The 21,816-nt window shown below is 37.0% G+C and overlaps 1 protein-coding gene across 13 annotated transcripts in view; it reads left to right on the forward strand.

Annotated features, from left to right (window-relative positions):
• The first annotated feature begins 1,003 nt into the window (after positions 1-1,003).
• The window catches only part of BAZ2B (bromodomain adjacent to zinc finger domain 2B), an 86,264-nt gene continuing 65,451 nt past the window's right edge, over positions 1,004-21,816 (forward strand). For 12 of the 13 annotated variants that reach the window (XM_027907501.1, XM_027907508.1, XM_027907503.1 and 9 more), the window contains exons 1-2: positions 1,004-1,046; positions 1,607-1,776. The gene's annotated coding sequence lies outside the window, so the exon portion shown is untranslated. The remainder of the gene's footprint in view (positions 1,047-1,606; positions 1,777-21,816) is intronic. The other variant, XM_027907502.1, reaches the window with a different exon arrangement.

Consider the following 21,816-nt stretch of genomic DNA (forward strand, 5'->3'; position numbering starts at 1 on the left):
ATTTTTTGATATGTAGGCAGTTACACATATTTCCTTAGTTAAAATTGCCTGTCAGTGTAACTGAGAGAGCATTTCTGAGCTTTGTAAAGCAAGTATATGTTTAATGCTACAGAAGATATTTTTTAAATCTCAAGCTGTAAAATTTCACTGAATTTTAATCATCTTCAGTGAAAAACTTAATGATATTGCATTTCTATTACTTTAGCAAGTAACATTTTCCTGAAGTGAAAATGTTGTGTCTGTTATGCTGTTTTCTGTGTCCTATACAGTGTGTGTGAACTGTTTGTTTAGAAAAACTTCATCTACCCAGGGAAAAAAGTCTGGGAAGTAAACAATCCAAACAAGTGTTCAAGCTTATTTTAATTTTAAGTTTTTGGTGAAATACATGTGGATTTTGTACTGACGCAGAGACACTTTGAAGTTCTCATAGCATTTGAAATCCTCATGCTAGAGAGTGTCACTAATGGAATGAAACGCTGGTTCCATTATAACAAAATTGAGAATTTCCATTGTTTTTTGGGAGGCCAGAATATTGGTTGTTTCGTTGTTTGTTTTTTTTTTTTTTTTTTTTTTTTTTTTTTTTTTTTTTTTTTTTTTTTTTTTTTTTTTTTTTTTTTTTTTTTTTTTTTTTTTTTTTTTTTTTTTTTTTTTTTTTTTTTTTTTTTGCATTTTAACAGAAAGATTTTTTTTTGGTTTACTGTGGGCATCAAAGGGGAACATGTTGCACCATCTGATTTAGAATTTAGTAAGGGGAAAAGGGGTATGTGTATTTAAACAGCTGGTTGCAAACAAAACTAGGGTGATTATATAACATTTATCTCAACTCTTCTTGTTGTAAGGGCTTTTTATCTGGCAGTGGAAAACAAAGTGTTTTCACTGTGCTGGAAATGCATCACAGGCTTTTTTTTGGAGAAATTTTACTGTTCTGTTTGATGTGTCTTTCTTCTTCCTTGTAAAAGTTACTTGATGGCTCAGCTGATCATTAATTGTTTTCTGTTTTCAGGTTGCAAAACAGCCATGTACCAGAACTGACCACGCTCCTCACAGTAAGTAAGCGGTGGCAGTAAGCGTTCTGATAGTTTTCTGAGAAGCATGACTCATACAAGGAAAAGGAAAATGTTTTGTACATGTTATGTACTGAAAGGCTTAGTGCTAAAATCTGCATCCAGGTCCTTCTTTCAGCCAGACATTAAGCACAGCCTTGACTAAAACTTACAGATTTGTAGTCCTTGAGTGCAGTTACTTTTGTGACTTTGGGTTTAGCTATTGAGTAGGTCTTTAACAATTCACATCCACGGTATTGTTATCATTCTCTGGATTACCTTGTGTATGTAGGCTTGAAATACAAATATGACAGAATATAATTTTAGTGTATACCTTTAGTAGTTTCAAAGTCTGATGTTATACAATTTAGGGAATATTTAAAACTAATTGCATGGAGAGTTTTAATTCCAAAATCAGTTTTAGCAACTTTGAAAAACATTTTGCATAGTCAGAGAATAAGTGATATTTTGCTAGATGATGAGCATGAGTTATGCTGTTTTACTATACTACTAGGAAATGAAGAATTTTGCATTTGCATCAGTTTGCTTGGATTTTTTTTCAGGATAGCTAAAGAAAAACCAGTTTGTGTCTTACTCCAGTACTTTGCTTTAGACAAAGTTAACAGTGACAACCAAAATAGAGATTTTAACAGAAAGCCTGACTACCTGTTTAGCTCATAGATGCAACTTTCAGGAACACTTTTTAACTTCTATTGGACTTACTGTCTGTGAGGTACGTAAAACAAGGGAGGAAAATCTGAAATACATTTGAAATGATTTTTCAAGTTTATTGTTTTTGTGTTGCTTGTGTTAATCATTTCTTTGTGTACTTGTGATAAAATACCATGAAAATAGTGAATAGCATACTTAAATTTGTAAAGATGTATTGTAAACTTATATGCAGTAATGAGATGTGTTGGTTACTGAGAGCCTTGTTTAGATCCAGGCACAGACTGTGTGATACAGTGGAGTCTTACGTTTCCGTAGCAACTTTCTTGCCCTCATCGCAGACATAACTTTACAATCAGTAGAGATAAAATTTGCACTGACAGTAGGAAAAAAAAGTCTAAATCAATAATTTTTGCATGTTGGTTAAAATAATTTTTAAGATGAAGTGTAAAAAGTTTCAGAAATGCTTTCTGTACAGTGCAGAAAGATAAGCTGTTACAACCACTACTTGTGACTTAATACAGCGTTTACAGGAATGGTAGGTAAGAGCACCAACAGCTGCTGAATTCAAAGAGTGAATAGGTTATTATGGAGAGGGCAAGTCTATTAAATCGGAGGGCTCAAGTGAGTGAAAGTTGAACAGTTTTCTAGAGAACATACTGCTTAGCAGGCAGTCATAGGAGAGGAGGTAAGAGCGGGAGGTAGGTTAACCTGCTATTTCCAAGTCAGGAGCAACATTCTGAACAACTTAAAAAAATTAAAAAGCAGAACTAGGAAAGTCATTAATTTGCAATAATAGAAATATGAAGACTTTTATCTAGGGTTTAACATTTACTTCAGGCATCAGATATTGTGGAACTTCCTGTAATGCAGTATGATACTGTCAGTTGCTGTAAGGTGGGCCATTTTACTGGAAAGCCTTCATTTCATAAAGGCTGAACCCTGTTGTTTTGTTAATGAGGTAACATTTTTTCTGGCATGTCCTGAGACTGCTTCCCAGCCTCCAGTGTCTGAAGAAAGATGGTGAAACTTTATAGAAGAAGCTTGCAGTTTTGCAGGGGATAAAGGAATGTAGTTTGTAGTTGGTACTACACAGCACCTGTATGCTTGACTTTGAAAGGCTAAACCTGCTTAACTTCTGACTTGTGAAGTCTTGTTTAAAAAAAAAAAGTCCTTTACTTTGGGAAGGAGATACAATCCCATTAAGACTACAGCTGTATTAGTTGGGTAAAAATTTGTCTCTGGCTTCTCTGAACACCCTAGTGTTACAAGGGCTCCTTCTTCCTTAATGTTTTGGGAATTACTACCTACAAACAAGTCTAGACCCTACCCTGTGAGGTGGTTCTTCCTAGACCTGCAACCATGGCACGAGAGCTGCCAGCTGCCCTCTGTTCTGTTACTGTGTGGAATCATTGGGATGAATGCTGAACAAAAAGTGCCTTACTCAGGAAGTGGGAAGAGTGTGCTGTAAACGGCTAAGCTGACATGCATAACTTTTCTCCCTGTAAATATGCAATTGGAGAAAAACAGGAGGAAGTTATGGAGAGATTTGTGCTTTTTGATGACTTTTCTTGTAGGCATTATAAAATGCAAGAGAAATAATAGTCAGGTGTAGGTCTCCTTCTTTCAACAAGCTTAATTTGAGGGCAATCTGTTAGTACTAATTCAGTGTGCTAATTTATTTTGCCTGTGTGTTTATGTCCAACTATAACTTTTGTGAGGGATGAAAAGTATCAAATCTCTGAATAAGCAGAAAAAAAATTCAATTCTTTAGCCTATAGAACATACTTTCTTTACTGTGAAGCAAGAGCAGCCCTTCCATCCAAACAAAGAAATGGCACTTCTGTGTGCCTTCGGTTGTAACAAATACATTGCTCAAGGGAAAGCTTGAAAAGATTAGGAAAAATGGCAGTTAATAATTCTTTCTCTGTTGTGAGTTGTGGTGTTGGTGGTTGGTTTATTTGTTTGGGTTTTTTTTTCATGTTAAAGTGATGACATTTTAAATAGGAAGTTCTTGAGGATACTAATTTCTACTCCCAAAATACAAAATTCTTTAAATTCCTAATCGTGGCTCTATCTATTTATGCCAAAAGGTGACGATGGTGAATTCTGTCAGTCTCACTTTATTTGTGGAAACAGATCATTTAGAATGTTGACACAATATTTTAAAGTTATGCAGATAATACTTTCTAAAAATTTTCTATATGGTTGTAACTAAGCAAGTTATTAATGGCTATAATGAAACAAATGAGTTAAAAGTGAACAATCAGCTCAGCAGATGGCTGAAGAAAATTCTCTGGAGTAAAGTTAGGAAGTTAAGAAGTGAGGCCTCTTTGACCAAAACTGTGATGACAAGGCAGATGTATGAGAGATGTTGCCATTACAGGAGTACTGGAGTTGGTGAATACCATGGTTAGCAGAGGGGTCCTTGTAGGTGGGATCTACACTTCTCTTTTCTTGGAGGGGAGAGTGGAGGAAAAAAAGAGTGAAGAAGAGTGAGGTGTTAAAAGATTCAGAAATCAAGCTTTCTAGAGAAATATAAGTCAGGATTTGGCAGGTTCTGCAAGCCACCCTGTTTCTTTTCACAGTAACAAAGTATGCATTAGCCTACTTGGAATTGGTGGCCGGGCATGTGAAGACAAACAGCAACAGAAAAAGTGTGAGAGTTTTTCTTGCTGTCACCAGATCCACCAGAAGTTCTGCATATTTCAGTTACTTGTTCTAAAATATAGAAGCCAATTGCCAAGAAAAGCCTTCTTCTTACATGAAATTTAAGTGTATGTAAATAATAGCCTGTTGTAAAACTAAATAACAACACAGCAGACTTGTAGAAACATGGAAGTTAGGCATTAGGCAGACTTTTTTTTTTTAAATTTTTATAAAACCATATGCTTTATCACTTTTCAGCTTCTATGTCTCAGAACAAAAGAAATTGAACAAAAAATGTGATTGTTGAACTGTAAGTGAAATTTGATAAGTCTGGGAACTGGTACCTACTGGAAACTTGATAAAAACTTGCAACACAACAGAGAAGTAAGGGGCAAAACAGAAGAACAATTTGGTGACCTTGGGTTAAACAAAAGTAGTTCTATGCTTTCAGGGCAGTTTGTTAGCTTCCTCTCCACAGCTGTTTCCATTCTTATAAAAAGTTAGCCAAAGCATCTAATACTTAGCTGTATTTGCCTTTTATTGTCATGTAACCACTCAAAAGGATGCAGGGAATTCACGGAGAGGTGCATTTGATTATGGAAATGGTATCTCTGTTTTTATATTCCCCCCAAACAGTTCTGGGGCATACAGTACAAGGACCTGCTGGAGCAGGTCCAGAGGAGGTCACGGAGATGCTCCAGGGCTGGAGCCCCTCTGCTCTGGAGCCAGGCTGGGACAGCTGGGGGGATCACCTGGAGAAGGACTCAGGATGTTCACCTGGGCAAACCTTAGAGCCCCTTCCAGGGCCTAAAGGGGCTCCAGGAGAGCTGGAGGGGGATTTGGGACAAGGGATGGAGGGACAGGACACAGGGAATGGCTCCCCACTGCCAGAGGGCAGGGACAGATGGGATACTGGGAAGGAATTGCTGGCTGGGAGGGTGGGCAGGCCCTGGCACAGGTTGGGCAGAGAAGCTGTGGCTGCCCCTGGATCCCTGGGAGTGTCCAAGGCCAGGCTGGACGGGGCTTGGAACCACCTAGGGATAGTGAAGGGTGTCCCTGGCCATGGCAGGGGGTGGAACTGGATGGGATTTAAGGTCCCTTCCAAACAGAACCGTCTGTGACTCTATGAGAAGAGGCTGTTTATGGTTTGTGGTAATAGTATTTGAGAAGAGTGGAGTTTGTTTTTTTGGAAGCGTGGGTGGATTTACACTGGACAAGCTCAGAAAAGTAGGAAAGCTTCCAAAACCAAAGAACGTGAGAATTTACTTCCTTCATACATGTGTAAGACCTTCAGATTTAATTATATCTTTGCTTCAGCATAATAACAACAATTAGCATTGACTAAGAAACTGCATGATAATACCACTGCAACAGTTTTATGTGCTTGCAGTAATTATACAGAGTGTAAATAAAATGCAGACGGTAATTGTGCTGTTTTTCTACTAGTTTTACATAGTTATTTTTAGAAATTTTAGAAAATCATCTTATTAAAAAACTGAAAGTAGTTTATTGCTGTATGTTGTCTGCAAATAAGGTCATGGTGCATGTACTTGTGTATCCTTAGTTGTATGTATTTAGATTCATTTAACGAGGAGAACAAATTAACATGCTACATCAAACAATTATGGAAGTGAAATTACAAAAGGACTTAAAGTTTCAAAGAAAGAATTAATGAACTGCATATTTCTCTGTGGAATACCTTGTTTTATTACAGTTTTCTTTCAAACTAATAGTTTACATTTGATGTGTTATGTTATAATAGGAAGACAGTTAAAAAACCAAACCAAAACACAAAACCCTACTACTGACACTTCTGTAAGACTTGCTCCAAACTGTGTTAGTGCTTTTGCTGCAAACCAGATTTAATAATGGTAATTTACTGAGAGGGTTAAAGGGCAGATTTTGATTATGTATTGTCAATTCATTGTTAGATGGAATAAGAGGTTTATTAAGATTTACTGTACAGATGACAACTGGAGGAGCTCAGATGTAAATTGAATTTTCAGTTGTAGCACTGTGTTGTTTAGACCAGCTGATTTTATCTTTGCAGTAGCAGCAATCCATTTGCACGAAAAGGTGTTCTTGTTTACAGTTACTTCAGAAGTTAAAAGTTCAGAAATCTTTCAAAGTATATGTGATTAGATTAGCGTTTTGACTTTGTTTGCCTTGGCTTTCTTACAGAAAGAAGTGTTCTTAGCATTTAAATACAAAGCTTTTTCCCGCTTATGGAAAATGAGAAATATTTTTTCTAATTAAATTTCAGAGTCTTAATACACAGTAGTTCTGTAATTCAGATGTTTGGGTGAAGACAGCATTTCTGGTCAACTACTGAAAAGATAATTTTCTGTATGTAAATTGTTGCAGCCTTATCTTTTGATTCTAAGTCTTTAGGAACTGTTCTGCTGGTAGCTCATCTGAGTGTAGTGTTCCTGTTTCTGTTAAAAAGCTGCTTTTAGTAGGAGTGTACCAATTCACCACAGGAGAGCTCCAGAAAGTGTGGTCTGTGTAAGAAGGAAGGGAGATATAGTGTATGTGTTGGGGTTTTTTTATTGTTTATCAGAATTCGTAATATTATTGTCAGTACTTTTATATTTGATTATAATTTTTAAGTCTTAAAATTCCTTAGGCAAAACCAGATCTACGTTACATAGTGTCTTATTTTAAGGTAGGTAGCAAATCCTGTGATAAGGAAAAAACCAGTGGAATGAAAAGATTCAAAACTTAAAAGGCAACCAGTTAAATAAACAGTGAGAGCTCTTCTAACTTGACAGCTAGAAGAGCTTAAATGTATATGTTGTGGGAAACTGATGTGAAAACAGGACTGATTGGTAACTGGGAACAGCTGATCAGAACTGCTCTTCAACCACGTGTGAAAGGCACAAGACCTTGGCTTAGTCTTGATTCGTGGTTTTATCTCTTCTACTGCTTGTAGCATCAGTACTTCATACACTAATTGATCTTAACAGTAGGTAAATAAGAAAAGAATTTTATTTTTTTGCCCAGCAGGACAGGTTGAAGCAGTAGCAGAATGCCCCACCCCTGGGAAGTGGTCAGAGTCTGACTGGAGAGGGCTTTGAACAACCTGGCCTAGTAAAAGATGCCCCTGCCCATGGCAGGGGGTTGGATTAGATGATCTTTCAAAGTCCCTTTCAACTCAAACCAGACTGTGGTTCTGTGGAACACTGAAATGGGTGCTCAGAGAGCTTGCAAAAGCTGCATCTTGTTTACTGATAAGGCTCTGAACAACTTCATTTAACTTGGAAGTTAACTGGGGGCTTTGAGCAGGAGATAGGACCAGGTGACTCCTGTATGACCTGTCCAATCTACACAACTTTATGATTCTATCTTAACTACAGAATTGTTAACTATCTTCCTTTTCTCCCCCTTGTCTCCTTCCTCCTAGGATTTTTAAAGGAGGAAGGTAGAATAAGAGAGGCAGTATATAAGGAATTGAGGAGTGTGGTGCTTCACTGTAGGGAATGAATACATGGTGGTAGAGAGCTGCTGTTGTGTGAGAGTGAGAGGTATTGGATATCTAAGAGATCAGGTCTTGTTTTTACCACAGTCCTTCCGTGTCCTCAGTGAAATCTTTCTTAGCTGTGGTGCTGTCTCTCAAATCTGGCCATGCCCCTGAATACCACACCTCGATCTCCTCCTTTGCTCTACTGCCTTCAGTGCAAAAAACAGTGAGCAATGCAGTGCTGGCCTGTATTAATCTTGAAGCAAGTGTGGTTCACACAGGTGCTCCCTTGTGTTTTGTATTTTGCCAACACACTTTAACACCACTAAAAATACGACGTAATTAGTGTCAGTGAGGAGATTGGTGTAGGGGTAGTTGAATTGCAGATGAGCTAAGTAGCAAAATGTATGTTGATAGCAGGTGGAAAATTGAACAAGTTTGATGGAGTTTTTTGGTTTGGTTGGTTTTGGGGGTTTTTGGGTGAGAGATGTGATATGCGAGTGTCAGGTGAATACCCGTGAGTCATAAAATAAACATGTTGGATATGTATCCGTGTATATCTGATCCTACCCTTTGTAAGGCAAGCACAAAGGTAACACCTGAACTAGTTCAGCCTCCTACTGCAGTCTACGTAAGCCCTAGTGTGATTTAGCCAGAGGGAGTTCTAGGGTGTAAGGTATTTGAGGGGATGAAGAGAATTTTTTTTTCCATACAGATTTAAAAAAATATTCTGGGTTTAAATTTTGTTTTTTTTTTTTGGAATCTTAAAAGCAGCCTCAGCAAAGTGAAGTGGGCAGAGAACAGGTAGAAATAGAACAGATTCAAGTTATCAAGTTGTTGACGCTGTAACTTCTGTAACAGGAAGAAGGACTTAAGCAATGAAAAGAAAGGATGGGAGGTAAAACTGAGATCGTAAAACATGTACCTACAGGTGTTATGAAGTAAATTTTCACAGAGGTGCTTTCAAGCTTCATCTAGTGTTCCAATATTTTGCTCCTGTATATTTAACATAGCGAGGGTTTATATGGCAATAGTTGAAGATCTGGCTGTGTGATCATATGCATTTACATACATGTTTGTAACACAGAATGGTTTCTTCTCTGGCCCAGTTTCATTTTAAAAGCAAACTGGACGTTTGTATGTTTTAAAATTAGTCTAGAGTGCTGACCTGTACCTGCATTTCAAGACTGAAAGTTGCCATTTAGGAGTACATTCATTCAGGTTGTGTTGTGATGAGCCTGATGATGAGTGTGTGTATTCTCATACTAGACAGAGAGCGTATGTGTGCATATATGTGTGTGTATATATGTATGATTGGTGGTATCAATCTGGCTGTAATCTGTTTTGTCTGAGGATCTGATTTTTTAGGAACTCATTCAATAAGGCAAGATTCCCTATCCTTCCTTGACTCAGCTCTAACCTGGAAATTTTTTTTACATCGGTTTGTATATTCATCAAGAGATGTTGGGCTGAGCTGAATGTACTTTTGTTGGTTTCACTGAAGCTGTGATAGTTTATTCTGCATGGAGGTCTGTAATAAAGATCTTACCAGGCATGTTCTATTTATCTGGAAAAGAAAAAAGTAGATTGTGATGCTGCACATGTACATTATATAAGTACAAATTTTAAAACTATCAGATGTTTTCTAGCTGTTTTTGTATGTTTTGTGAAGTTTTCTTTTAAGGTTTTCCAAAGGTAATTTATTTCAGGCAAACACAGCAATGAACAGGATGTAGAATTTGGAGTTTTCATATTCTTGCACAATTCAAAGGAAGTAAGGAAATGGTATGTTAGAGTACAGCTTAAATGCGTATCAGTTGAATAAAGCATGGGCTTAGAGCTTGTTGAGGGGTTGTATGTGTATCATCTGCTTTAGATGTATTACAGAGGTGATGTCAAGGTGAAAGCACACTTGCAGAATGGTTGGAAATCATTGATATTCTGACTCCGAGGCTGTAAATGGCTCTGTGGCAGATGGAGGCTTTGTCAAGGAAGAAAAATGGCAGCTCTGCAACATCATAGATGTTTTTGCTTAGCAGCTCAGCGCATAGGCTGTGACCTTCCAGTGTTCAGGCGTTCCTCCTGTACTTAAATAAATTGTCCTCCACTTTTACTCCCTAAAAGTAGATAAATAATAGTCATCATAATTCAGTACAATTTTAGGTGTTTCATTGTGAGAAAAACATAAATGTGCTTTATTGCTGGGTATTACAAGTAAGCTTTGAAGGATGCTGGCGATTTCTGCATGAAGTGCCAGTAATAGCTTTTAACTAAGAGCTGTGTAATACTGAAAGTAAAGGTGTGTTTGTGTGCATAGGTGCAACTACTGCACCTATGAGATCTGTGTATGTGAACTGTTAGTTCTCTGAAATATTTTAAGCACTGTAAACTGGACAGCGTTAGTTTTCAGAATATGTTCATACTGTGGGTATCTAGGTTTGTGTGATTTATTCCAGCAAAATACAGAGTTTGAGACTATATATTGAAAAAGCTAGTTCAGAGAAGCCATCAGTGTGCTTGTAGCAAGCGTGGGTAGAGCCCTTCTCAAATCTTTGTTCGCAAAGCCCAGCCATGAAAATGCATGAGTTCAGAGAGGATAAATATGGTTGATAAATTCAGTCTAATTTCTGAGTTCATGTTTTTTCTTATTGATAAAAATTCAAGTATGTTTTAGCACCTGGCAGCATCTAATTCTGTGTGCTGCTGATATGGTTTCATCTATATTCTTGTATGATGTTGAGTCTATATTTTTAGAATGAGTTATTCCACTTTTATTAGTGGAATAACTGGTTTCCATGTTCTCATACCTATTAATGAAATTCATGACAAGTTGTGTGAGTTGTGGCCTCTGCTTGGGGTATGTGTGTGTATGTGTGATTACGTAGTGCTAGCAATTATGTACCAGAGTCACGTATTTCATATGTACAGCAAATTGGCGAATCTCAGTCTTTCTCCTTTAGTCATTTGAATTAAGACTGAATTGTTTAACAGTTCTGTATATTCTTAGGTTCCATATACACTCGTTTGATACCTAATAGAACCAGTGATGTCTGTTGTTGCAGTTTGTGGCTTCGAGAGCCTGTAACATCTTGGAGAAGATGCTCAGTTGGACAGTTGATCTATTTTACAGGCAGTAAGTCATTGTTAAAAGTGCAAGCTTTTCACAGCTATCACCTACCAGCCATACTCTTTAGCGTACTTGACAATTGTTAGAGTTATAGAAAGCAATCACTGTTCATCACAGAAGAATATGACCCAGCACTTTCAAGGGTCAAGGTTGTTGCATTAGAGCCTCTTTATTTCAAACCCTGGAGGTCATACAGTCTTTGTTCTTAAGGGTGAACCCCCTGTAATTAATCGTGCCTCCTCTGTCTCTTGGGTTTCTGTCATTTTGGGCTGTAATGTGGTGAGAGATGGCTTTGCTGCAGAAGGACAAATGCTTTGTAATTGAAGCATAAGCATTTTTGGTAGTGTATGATTGAGGACAGTCTTCATACATCTTTTTATTAGGACATGGTAATGCACAAATGAGAGTAAGACCTCTTCATATGATATGTTATTGGATGCTTATATCCTGTAGCCACAGATCTTTAAAAGTGAGAGTAATGGAAGAAAAAAAATAAGGCCATGTGTTTTATGCTTTCAGCTTTCAAGGCTCTCTCAATGGAACAGGTGCTTGTTAACTTAGCAGTGGAGCACATATGAAGAGAGTTTACGGGAGTTTTTATGCTTTCGTTTGCTTACTTAGTTTATTATGTCCAGTATGTTGATGGTATTGTTCCTGGTTTGTACAGTGACTATTTGATATGACTGGCGTCAGGGATGGTTCAGTCCATTTTCTAACATGAGGTATTTTTTTTGTCTGTGTTTTCAGTCGTCTTTTTTGCCTAGGAGATAATACTCCTTTCTTGGGTGTTGTGATGGCCATCGTAACTATAGAATGACTGAATGGTTTCATTGCACCCCTCAAGATAAAATAAATTACACATTCCTTTCATTTATTGCGTGAGAGTTCTGTGTGCAATTTTTGTCTACTAGAGTAACTATTTGTCCATTCTTTTTCATAGAATTAGGGGTTTGGACTGTTAGTTGAAAAAGAAGGGAGAAAAACAAGCAAACACCCGCACTTACTTGTGTGTCTCCCCAGCAAAAAAGCCAACCCTACCAAACAAGTCAGCAAACATTTATTCTCTAATGTTTTGTTTTTCTTTTTGGTATGACTTTGGAGCTTTATCGACAGCAGTGCTAACTTGATAGTACCATTATAGTAACAATGTGTTATTTGGATTAATTCAATTAAAAAAAAAAGATGTGTAAAATGGAAATGATAGAAAAAATTAATGGGCTGGGCTGAATTTTAGTTTTAACAGTTTTGGTGTGATTACAAAACACAGGTTCGATACTCTTGGATCTAGGGGTACAAAGAGGTTGCTTTTTATCTATGAAATATAAGACAATGTATATCCCACAAAACCAAAATATGATATTAGTCTAATGTGAACTCGATTCTGTATTCATTCTTCAGTGAAGTGGTGTGTGTAACTGCTGTGTATACTGCAAGCTTAAACATACTAACACTGAACTTGCTGGACCATTTTACTTGTTTTCATGATGATTTTGCACGTTCAGGCAAAGAAATTACACTTGTAGTCATGTAATGATTCTAAATTTTGTCCTGTTTAATCATTAGAAAAATAGAGAGGGGATTTTTTTTAAATGCAGTGTTCTGTTAAATTCTTGTATTAATGGGCATGCAACTTGAGCTATGAAAGTATAGTTTGTTTTGAGCGACACCCAGTTTTTATTAGATACTCCTGCTGTTTCACAGAGGATATAATACTCCTTTGTCTTTATAGCACCCATTGATTTTTCTTTCAAGGCTACGTTAACAATGCTGATAGAACCCATGCAATTAGAATCTACATTTAGCAGTAAGTAGAGAAAGAAATTTTATACAATAAAAAGTGTCCGGTGTTAACAGAATATTTTGCAGTATTGCTGTACTTGAAGCAGTGAAACCAGGAGGACAGGATACTCGAAAGGTCGAGGGAAAATGAAAGAACAAACGATGCAAAAAGAAAATGACACTGAGGTCTTGGTTTAATACATATGTATTCCAGGTTGATGGCTGATTTCATTAGCAAATCTCATTGTTATGCAATGTCTGTTCTTCTGCAGCAAAATGAATATTGTATTCTCAGAGGGTCTGTGTCTCTGTGTGTACATTATGATGATAAAGAATATATTTACAGTTGTTCCAAGCTTTAAAAACTTTTGAAAAATCTTTATAGTTTCAAAATAATTTAATTTCAAATTTACAATTATTTGGTAAATTAATGGTTATTTTAATGGAAAACAGCAGTTTAACCCTCGATCTCTGTGCATTTCTCTGCCATGTTTGCTACTTATGTGATCTTTTCTCCAAAATCTTCAGTTTGACTAAATAGCAGTTACTACTGAATTTATCACATATATGTATAAACACACATACATATATACACATACATACGTATGTATATAAAAAGAACATTAAGAATTGATTTCTGTAATGGTTTTTAAAGTGGGTGATAGTAATGTATATAGAACATGGAAACAAACGTCTCAGTCTCAAATCTCATAAAACTCAAATAACTTTATATTTTAATAGATTATACTGAACAATATTGGCAAAATTTTATTGTAAGATACATCAACTTTATTATGAAATGGCATGTTTTTGTACATAGGACAATGGGCTACTTGAGATACTGGTGTGCTTTAGTTTCTTTTGTTTCCAAGTTGCTAGTTAAAACCATTGTTTCAGTAATACTAAGACATTTTGATAATCCCAATACTAAAACTGAGAAGGAACATATGAGAATGCTTTCATACAGGAAAAGTAAAATGTACTGAAATTATTTAAAGCTGTTATTTTTTCAGTATTTATTCCATATATATACTTTGTGAGGTTGAAATCTAGTAGCAAATGCTAATAAATAAATGATAATTTGGGATTTTTAATGGGTTTGTGATTAGTTCTAGGTAATGAGCATGCATGAAGAATGCTTTTGGGCATTGAAGTAATGTAAAGAATATGCTAGTTTTCTGGGTTTTTCTGTGAGTGACTTTTACATGCCTTGAAACAATTCTGTACTTCCTAGGGTTTTGGTAGAGACGTATTTAATAATGTGGAATATGGCTCTTTCTGAGTGATAGTTCGGTGATGGTTACCATGTTTATTCCAATTCCAAGATACTACTTTAAGGATCAAATTGACAGATGAAGTGTCCATGTGTTTTGTCAACAATTCAGTGAGGAGCAAAGGGGCCTTAAAATGAAGCTAAATCATGAGCAATATCACCAATAAATGTGACCAGAATATGGAGGTGGTAGAACAAAAAGAAGATTGCTGCCTCTCTTGTCCCTGGGGAAGAAAGCCTCTTTCCCTTGGCTTTGGTAGGGTGTAAACCAGTATAAGGATGCAGATTACTGCAGATGATAGGTTTTAAAGATTGGTTAATTTAGTTGTTCTTGGTAGTGAGAAACTATTTGAAATGAGATAGATAGTCTGTCTCCTTGATGCATCTGTGTTTTCAGTTGTGGAGACCAGTTTAGACCAATCCAGCGGTACTCAGTGTAACCATGGAACTCAAGAGTGGTCTCTGCATGGAAAAAAATGCTATCGAGGCTTGTGAATGTTGTCCCAATCTCAGTTTATAGGCACACTACCAGGCCTTGCTTTGGGGTGCCCTTGTGTGAAGGTCTCTGAAGAGGAAAAGTTGGTTGTGACTTTAGTCATGGGCTGAGTATGAGGTGAAAAGTTGGTTGTTTGATCTGTCCTTTGTTGAGACCCCCCAGCTTTTGTAATTTAGTTGGAGGTCACTTTTATTAACTTGGTAATTTTTCGTGAGTAAAAAGATGATTTAGAACTTATGTTCTCTCTAAGTAAGGAATGGTCCGTTTTGTCCCCTCCTTCCTGGTCCATGTCGTTGGTGTCAGAGGATTCTAGCTAAAATTGCCATTAGCAAAAGATAGATTAATACTGCATCTGAAACTTTTATAAATAACTATATATTGATTTAATGAACCACAGGGAGTACATGCCCTCCAACACCATTGCTGCAGGTTGTATTCACAGATGATGCTGGATTTAGGTATTGTTCTTGTTTTCATAAAGGTTTGCTAATTTAAGTGGGTGTTGCTGCTGTGAAGTAATCTGTGTTTCTTGAGGCAATTTTGGCGTTTGCATCAAGGCATGATCCAAAGTGTAGATCTCTGTTAGCATTCACTGGAGGTTACACAGAGATAACATGTTCTTCTCCAATGTGTATAATCAAAATTCATTAACTCCTTTATATTTGGCTGTCACAGGGTAAACTAAGAAGTTTTAAATCAAAACTTGTTGATCTGAATGATATAGGTAGTTCTAGGTAGGCTCAAATCTAGTAGGTAAAGTTTTCAGGATTTTGTAATTTCTTCATGACCATAGATTTAATTCCAAGGGCAATGTTTGAAATCTCAGTACAAGGGCACTTCAGTATTTTACTCACTGTTACCATATGTATTGTTTTTTAAAGATTTTAAATTTTTATTTAGCTTATCTTACAATACTCATAGCTAGAGTCATATTCAATACCCATATTTATAGTTAGAATTTACTATATAGAAAGTAATACTCTTAAAAAAAAAATCTTTCAGAAAGACAGTAACTTTCCAGTTGGGCTCCCCAGATTGTTACTGTGCCATTTCACAAGGGCGGGTGCTGATGCATATGTAAGACATTGCTGGAGTAGCTGATTTATTGTATCATGTTAGGTCTGTTTTATAAACAGAACTTTTCATGGAGCCGTGTTTGACCACCATTGTTTTGGTAGCCTGTAGAATTTCTGTCAGTTGCTGAATCATTCTTACCCCCTTGCTGACTAACGGGGGTTGTAGTTCAGCTTCTCTGATGGCTGCAGAGGTGTTACTGGGCTGGGATCTGACTGAGCCCAGGGTTCAGAAGGTAAGTATGAGCATTCTGTTTGGCTCTTTCCAGTGGCATATTTTTGTTTCCCTCTTCTTGACTGCACTGTCAATGCAAAACAGCTGTTCCACAGTAAGTATTTTTCACATTATGAGCAACATGGATTGAAATAATTTTAGAAAAATTATCATTTATGGGCTGTTATTTTAACACATAGAGCTATTGTGTGTGATTCTCCCAGTGTCACATAAGACTCAAGTTCATTGTGGCTGTATTTTAGCATGCAAATTTCTGATATTAATAATAATTAGCAGATTGAGACTTCAGGTCATGATCTCCTAAATCTTGCAGTGAGAGCTTGTTTGCAGTGATACTAGTACCAAACTTAGCTTGATTAAATACAAGATACATTGATTTTTAAAACTACTTCAGGGCTACTCTGAAGAATGCAGCTGATACTCCTTGTCTTTGCAGAAGGCTTTTCTCATTTGATGGTTTGGATTTTTACTGTTTCCTTCCTTTGGTTTGACAAAACTGCTTTTTTGTAAAATGAGAAACAATAGAAAACCGGATGAATGAAATGCTGAAGTTTTAGTTTGGTTTTACTTAAAGCAATGGTATATCCAAGTGTTTGATGAGGAAATTGTGGCTGCACTAATTATATCTGTAACAAGCACAGCTTCCAAAATTCGTGCTTGGTATATTGTTTTGGTTGCAGAGATCCCTCTTGTTTACTATTTCTTACCTTGTTTGTGAGAGAGTGATGGCAGAATAACTCACTCATTGGCAGAGGGTGCATCTTCACTGTCAGTGTTCCCTGATACAGATGCACCCCTTCATATTTCATAATGTTTCCCGTAATGCTTTCTCTATTTTTCTTCTCATGGCTTTCCTTTGTTCCTTTCCTGAGCTCGATGTGAAAAATGGCTGCAGTGTGTTTCTAACAGTGTTATTAGAAACTCTTTAGTGTGTTGTTCCTTGATTTGTTTTTTCAGACGTGTTACTTTGGTGTATTCCCTAGGTTTTCTTCTTCCATGCTGCAGAATTTCTGAGAGAGCAAAAATTGATTGAGACACTGCCCCAAAATTCTGTATTCTGTTTTTTGGCCAAATACTTTAGTTGTTTAGGAGTAGCAAGTTTTTTGTTCTTAGTCAATGTTTTTATTGTTGGGGGAGTGTTTATTGTTTGTTTGTTGGGGGTTGCTTTTTCTTTTTTTTCCTTTTAGTTTTCATAGTAGCCTAGGGCCCTCTGTAGTTCCACTGTGAAAATACGATTTTTAAACTGGAACTCGTGAAAATTTTTGGAAGTATTATAGGTAGGAAACAACCTTATAATCTCTTCTCACTGAATAACTGCCATGTGTTTAGTCCATATTTGATTATTTCTTTTTGTGGAGGAAAAATGTTAGTTTCAGAAAATCAAGTTTCTTTTAAAATTGTGGGTTTTTTAAATGTTGGTGTTTAAATTCAAATGCAGTGAATAGTATTTGTTTGTCTCAGCTTCAGATTTTTCTAGAGTTGATTCGGGTTATTGTTTCATAGCACTTTCTCACATCAAAACAATTTTACATGTAGTTTGTTCTGGAGAGAGAGTGTGTCTGTGTGTGTGTACATGAGGATCATTTAAAAGAAAATAAAAATATTTTTCTTGGGCTTGACATAAAATAGGATGATAACTATGTAAAATTGTGGAAAAAAATTTCCTTTATAGTTCAGTTGGTTTTATGTTTTCCTGCTACCTTCTTGCCTTGTGTAAATAAACTACAAGTAAAGCTGCATACTTTTCACCTGAGCTGGTTTGTTCCCGGGAGCATCCGTGTTACCGGTTATCCCAGGGCTCCACCTGCCTTTCCGTTTGTTTACCAGGAAATCAAGATGTGTAAACTGCAGGAAGCACTGTTTGACCCTCTCCGACGGTATCTCATTACAATAATTGCTAATCTCTGAATAAGACAGCCATGTTTTGTGTGTAACACACAGGGAGGTTGTGGTAGATTTTCGATGCTTCGTCAGACACCGCTTTTTCAGCGCTTGCTTGGATTTTGTTTTCAGGATAGCTTTTGACAATAGGCATCTGGCGACCTTTGTGCTCTGCAAACTCGGGCAGGATAGCATGTGTGCTTTCTTCCTTCTTGGCTGAAAAAACCCAAACAACAGAACCCCCCACCACCACCCCACGGCTTGTTTTGGAGTGCTGTCACTGCTCTGTAGAGACAGGATAATGGCTACTTCCTGATTAAACCACTCTCCACAGTAAGCTGTTCATGTTCTCTCTCTGTTCTCCTGTGCTTCTTCCCCCTGCCTTCCCTGGGTTAATAGTTTGAAATGTTTATAGATTGAAAAAGAATATAAAAAGAATTATATGGATTTGCAAATTTAATTTTTTTTTAAATTCTAAGACAACTACTGCTTTTTGTAATGCTTATCTGATAGTAGTGATGAGCAAATATGTTTGATTTTCATTTAAAAAAACGTACATTAAGATCTTTTTAGGTTTCAGAGAAATAGTATTAACTTTATGAAACGTTCTGGTGAATACTCACTGGACAAATACAGTGACATAAAATGTGTGCTTCATGCACATTCTGGAGCGTAGGTATTTCATAATCCTTTTGTCACTTGCAGAACTGTTTTGTGTCTAACAAACTTAATCTTCAAATAAAACAGAAAAGCTTTTTTTATATGACTACGTAAGGGCTGTTTCTCCCGGTTTTTCAGTTGATGTGTTAATTTGCTTCCAAGTAATTTCTCTTATTGCTGAGGACCAGGAGAGTGTGACAGCTGTCACTCAGTGCACAGGTCCAGTTTTATTTTGCTCAAGCTCATCAGTCTGACAGATTTCATGTTGTAAAACAGTAGTTGCAGTGCATTTTTTGGTCTTACTTGTCTGTTAAACAGGTCCACAGGGATTTTTATTTTTATTTAGTTGGCTCTTATGTTACGCTAATATAATTGGCATAGCATTTGTCCTAGTGCTGTACGTACCATGGTAAACATTACTGGAGTTCTGTAGCAAATAATACCAAGGCACGTTCTTGGGTGTTTTGTGAAAATGTAGAAAAGTACTAAATCAAATTTTGCAGTTCCAAAATAAATTAATATTAAAATGATATTGTGTTCTTGGTACCAAAAACTTTTCTTTTTTTCCCCTTTGTAAGCTAGAGTATGAAAAAACCTCTAGTGAGTTCCTAACCAAAATTATTGCTGCTCTTCAAAAGTCCATTTTTTGTATTATCGAATCTTACTGTGGAAATAATTTTATGTAAAATTTCATTTAGTAACAGGAGGTATCCACTACACTAACAGAAACTGGAACTGAAAATGAAATGGGGAGAAAAAGTATGATTCAGTTAAAAGCAATAGATGTTTTTATACTAGATGGTTACAAAAATAGGTATTTTTGAATTAAATAGATGTTATTAAAAAATTGTGAAGTAGACAGCATATATAAGAAATCTGTTTTGTTCAGACCGTGAGAAAAGTAAGTAGGTGAGGAACAGTGTCCCTCCAGCTTGGGGTAGAGAGAAGGTTTTGGAGGTGCTTGACCTATTAGTTCGCTTGAGTTGTTAGCTATAGAGAAAAGGGCGGGGACAGTGGAGTGCTAGAGCATGCAGATACAGGTCTGTTTTGAGGAGAACAAGGCAGGAAGAACACCAGGGGGAAGAAAAGAGGAGGGATTCCACCTACAGTACTTTGCTAAAGAGCTCTCAGGTAGTGAAGACCTGGTATTGGGAAGCCATTGATTTGAACTGTTTTTCCCTCAAAATACTTCTCCGTGTATTCTGAGGATTACTGAGCAATGAGTGCCAGTCACTATTCTTTATGAAACTATGACCTCTTCATCTTGAGAACATTAACAGCAAGATAAAGGTTTCACAGGATAGCTTTAGGTTTCATACATGTGCTTCTTCCCTTACAAACCCCTTAACGCTGGTATTTAACTTGGAAGCCCAGTTACCTGGAGTATTATCCTGTGCTGTTGTCTCTTACAAAATAAGATTCCACTAATGTTTTTAACAAAGTAATGAATTGCTCCTGTTAATAGATCAACTTTATATAATTTGATGTTCCAAATAATTTACAGTAGTGCTTAATATTGATACTGTCTGTGAAATGTCTTAGCTTGGGTGCCAGCAAAACAGGTATTGTCTTCCAGCAGACTCCCTTGCTGTCCAGCTGGCTTGTTGTACCCCTGCTCCGTTTTCTCCGATGTCCTACAATCCTGGTGTTTCAAAAAAGTTTGATCTTTCTGCATAGTCCACCTCTGTAGAGGCTCTTGAACTCACAGCTCTTGTGCCTCACAGCTGACCTTGTTGTCTCAAAGCTTCAGCCTAACTTACAGAACCAGATTCCTGCAGAACAGGTGGAACCCGATGGGAGCTGCTGAGCTGCAGCTCCTGGCCTGCCTCCCTGCCTGGGGAGACGGAAGTGCGGGAAGCAGCTGTGGTCAGGGAATAAAGCTGCTCTTGCCACACAGGGAAGGACAGATCCTAATCCTGGGTCCAGCCAAAGGGCCTTGTGGTGCACCTCTTGTATCATCCTCTTGAAGTGAGGAGAGTGGCAAGAGTTGAAGCTGTTCAGGCTTCCTGCTCCCCCACCCCACCAAAGAGCCACAGTTTTATCTCTTGCTGAGATATGACCATCATTTACTGGTTGTGTTTGCAGAATGCATTTGAGTTCAGAAAGAATGGTTTATGGGAGTACTGTGTATCACTCTTAATCTTTAAATGGTTTCTGGGCTTTGCCAAGAAAACAACACCTGTACACCTGAAATAGTCTCTTATGTTTTAATCAGTGTTCTTTAACCATGTAGGAAAATGTAATGTTTAGCATGTAGCTTTGTTAGAAGTCTGAAATCTAGATACAGTACTTTTGTTTTGTGGATAAAACTACAGATAGCTTATTATCTTCTTTCTTTCCAGTATGTGGAAATAAAAGTGTGGTGTGATCTGTCAGGATTGTTTTATGTCTAACCACTACCTTCAAGTGTGTAAATAACATCAAGTTGTTAGATTTGCATGTGCTTAGTTTGTAAAAATAGTGTGGTGGATGGAGCCAGCAAGGGTAGTCTTCTGACATGGTAATAGCTGCTGTGGCTTCCGTGGAATCTTGATTTTATTTCTTTGTATCTTAAGAACTCTGTTATTATTCCCTCTAGTTCCTCTGTTTAGGTGAACTTCATTAGACTCTGTTGTTTTATGGGGGTTTTGTTTGTTTGTGGTTTTTGTTTTGTTTATGCTTAAGTCCATCAGTTTTATAAAAAATATTCTAATGCCTTTAAAACAGGAAGAAACAATGAACAAACAACCTAAAATATTTTGGAAGAGGAGGTGGATGCTGCTGATGAAGCTGACTCAAAACAGTGGCTGTTATGGCACAGAGCGCTTCCTCCTAGAACTGGTTCTGGGTTTCCAGAGATCCACCCGAGTGCAACTGCACGAAAATGTGGAGGCCACTTATCTGTGTCTCAGCTTATTAGTGGGAACCATTACATTCCTAGTAGATGACACCATAAGGTGCTTTTAAGAGTTCAAAACTCAGGAAGTAGCATTCCTCAGTGATGAGTTTTTTAGTCAGAGTGCCAAAACTCACTCAATGACAAGAGAAGCTGATAGACTTCTTTGCTGTCATGTGGGTTAAAACTAGTTTTTGCTGGCATTGGAGAACTGAATGTACAGTCCAGCTGTTTGGCTTTTTCTCCTTTTGTTTAAATGTAAAATGGTATTAATGTTAGAATAATGAGACTGAAGTTTGGTGCTATTCTAAAACAAAATCAGGACCCAATGCAAAGCTTGGGGCTGCTACAGGTATACATTGAAAAGATTTGTTTCTCCTGAATGCTTTTCTGGAACTCTGACTTGGTACCCCAGAATTCATTTCTCATCAGAGTTTGCTGGTGGTTTTAGGTTTTAGCAATATTTAAAGGTGTAGAATAGTAACTTTAATTGTTAGGTTGACAAATCTAAAAAAGAAACCAAACAGAAACAAAAAAAAACCTCTAGACCATTTGTTAGGAAGGACTGACTAATATCTTTGCCCTTTCTTGCTTGT

This window comes from Empidonax traillii, unplaced genomic scaffold, assembly GCF_003031625.1.
Source record: "Empidonax traillii isolate 1590-97213 ecotype Southwest subspecies unplaced genomic scaffold, ASM303162v1 scaffold1487:size278866, whole genome shotgun sequence".
NCBI classification, from domain to species: domain Eukaryota; kingdom Metazoa; phylum Chordata; class Aves; order Passeriformes; family Tyrannidae; genus Empidonax; species Empidonax traillii.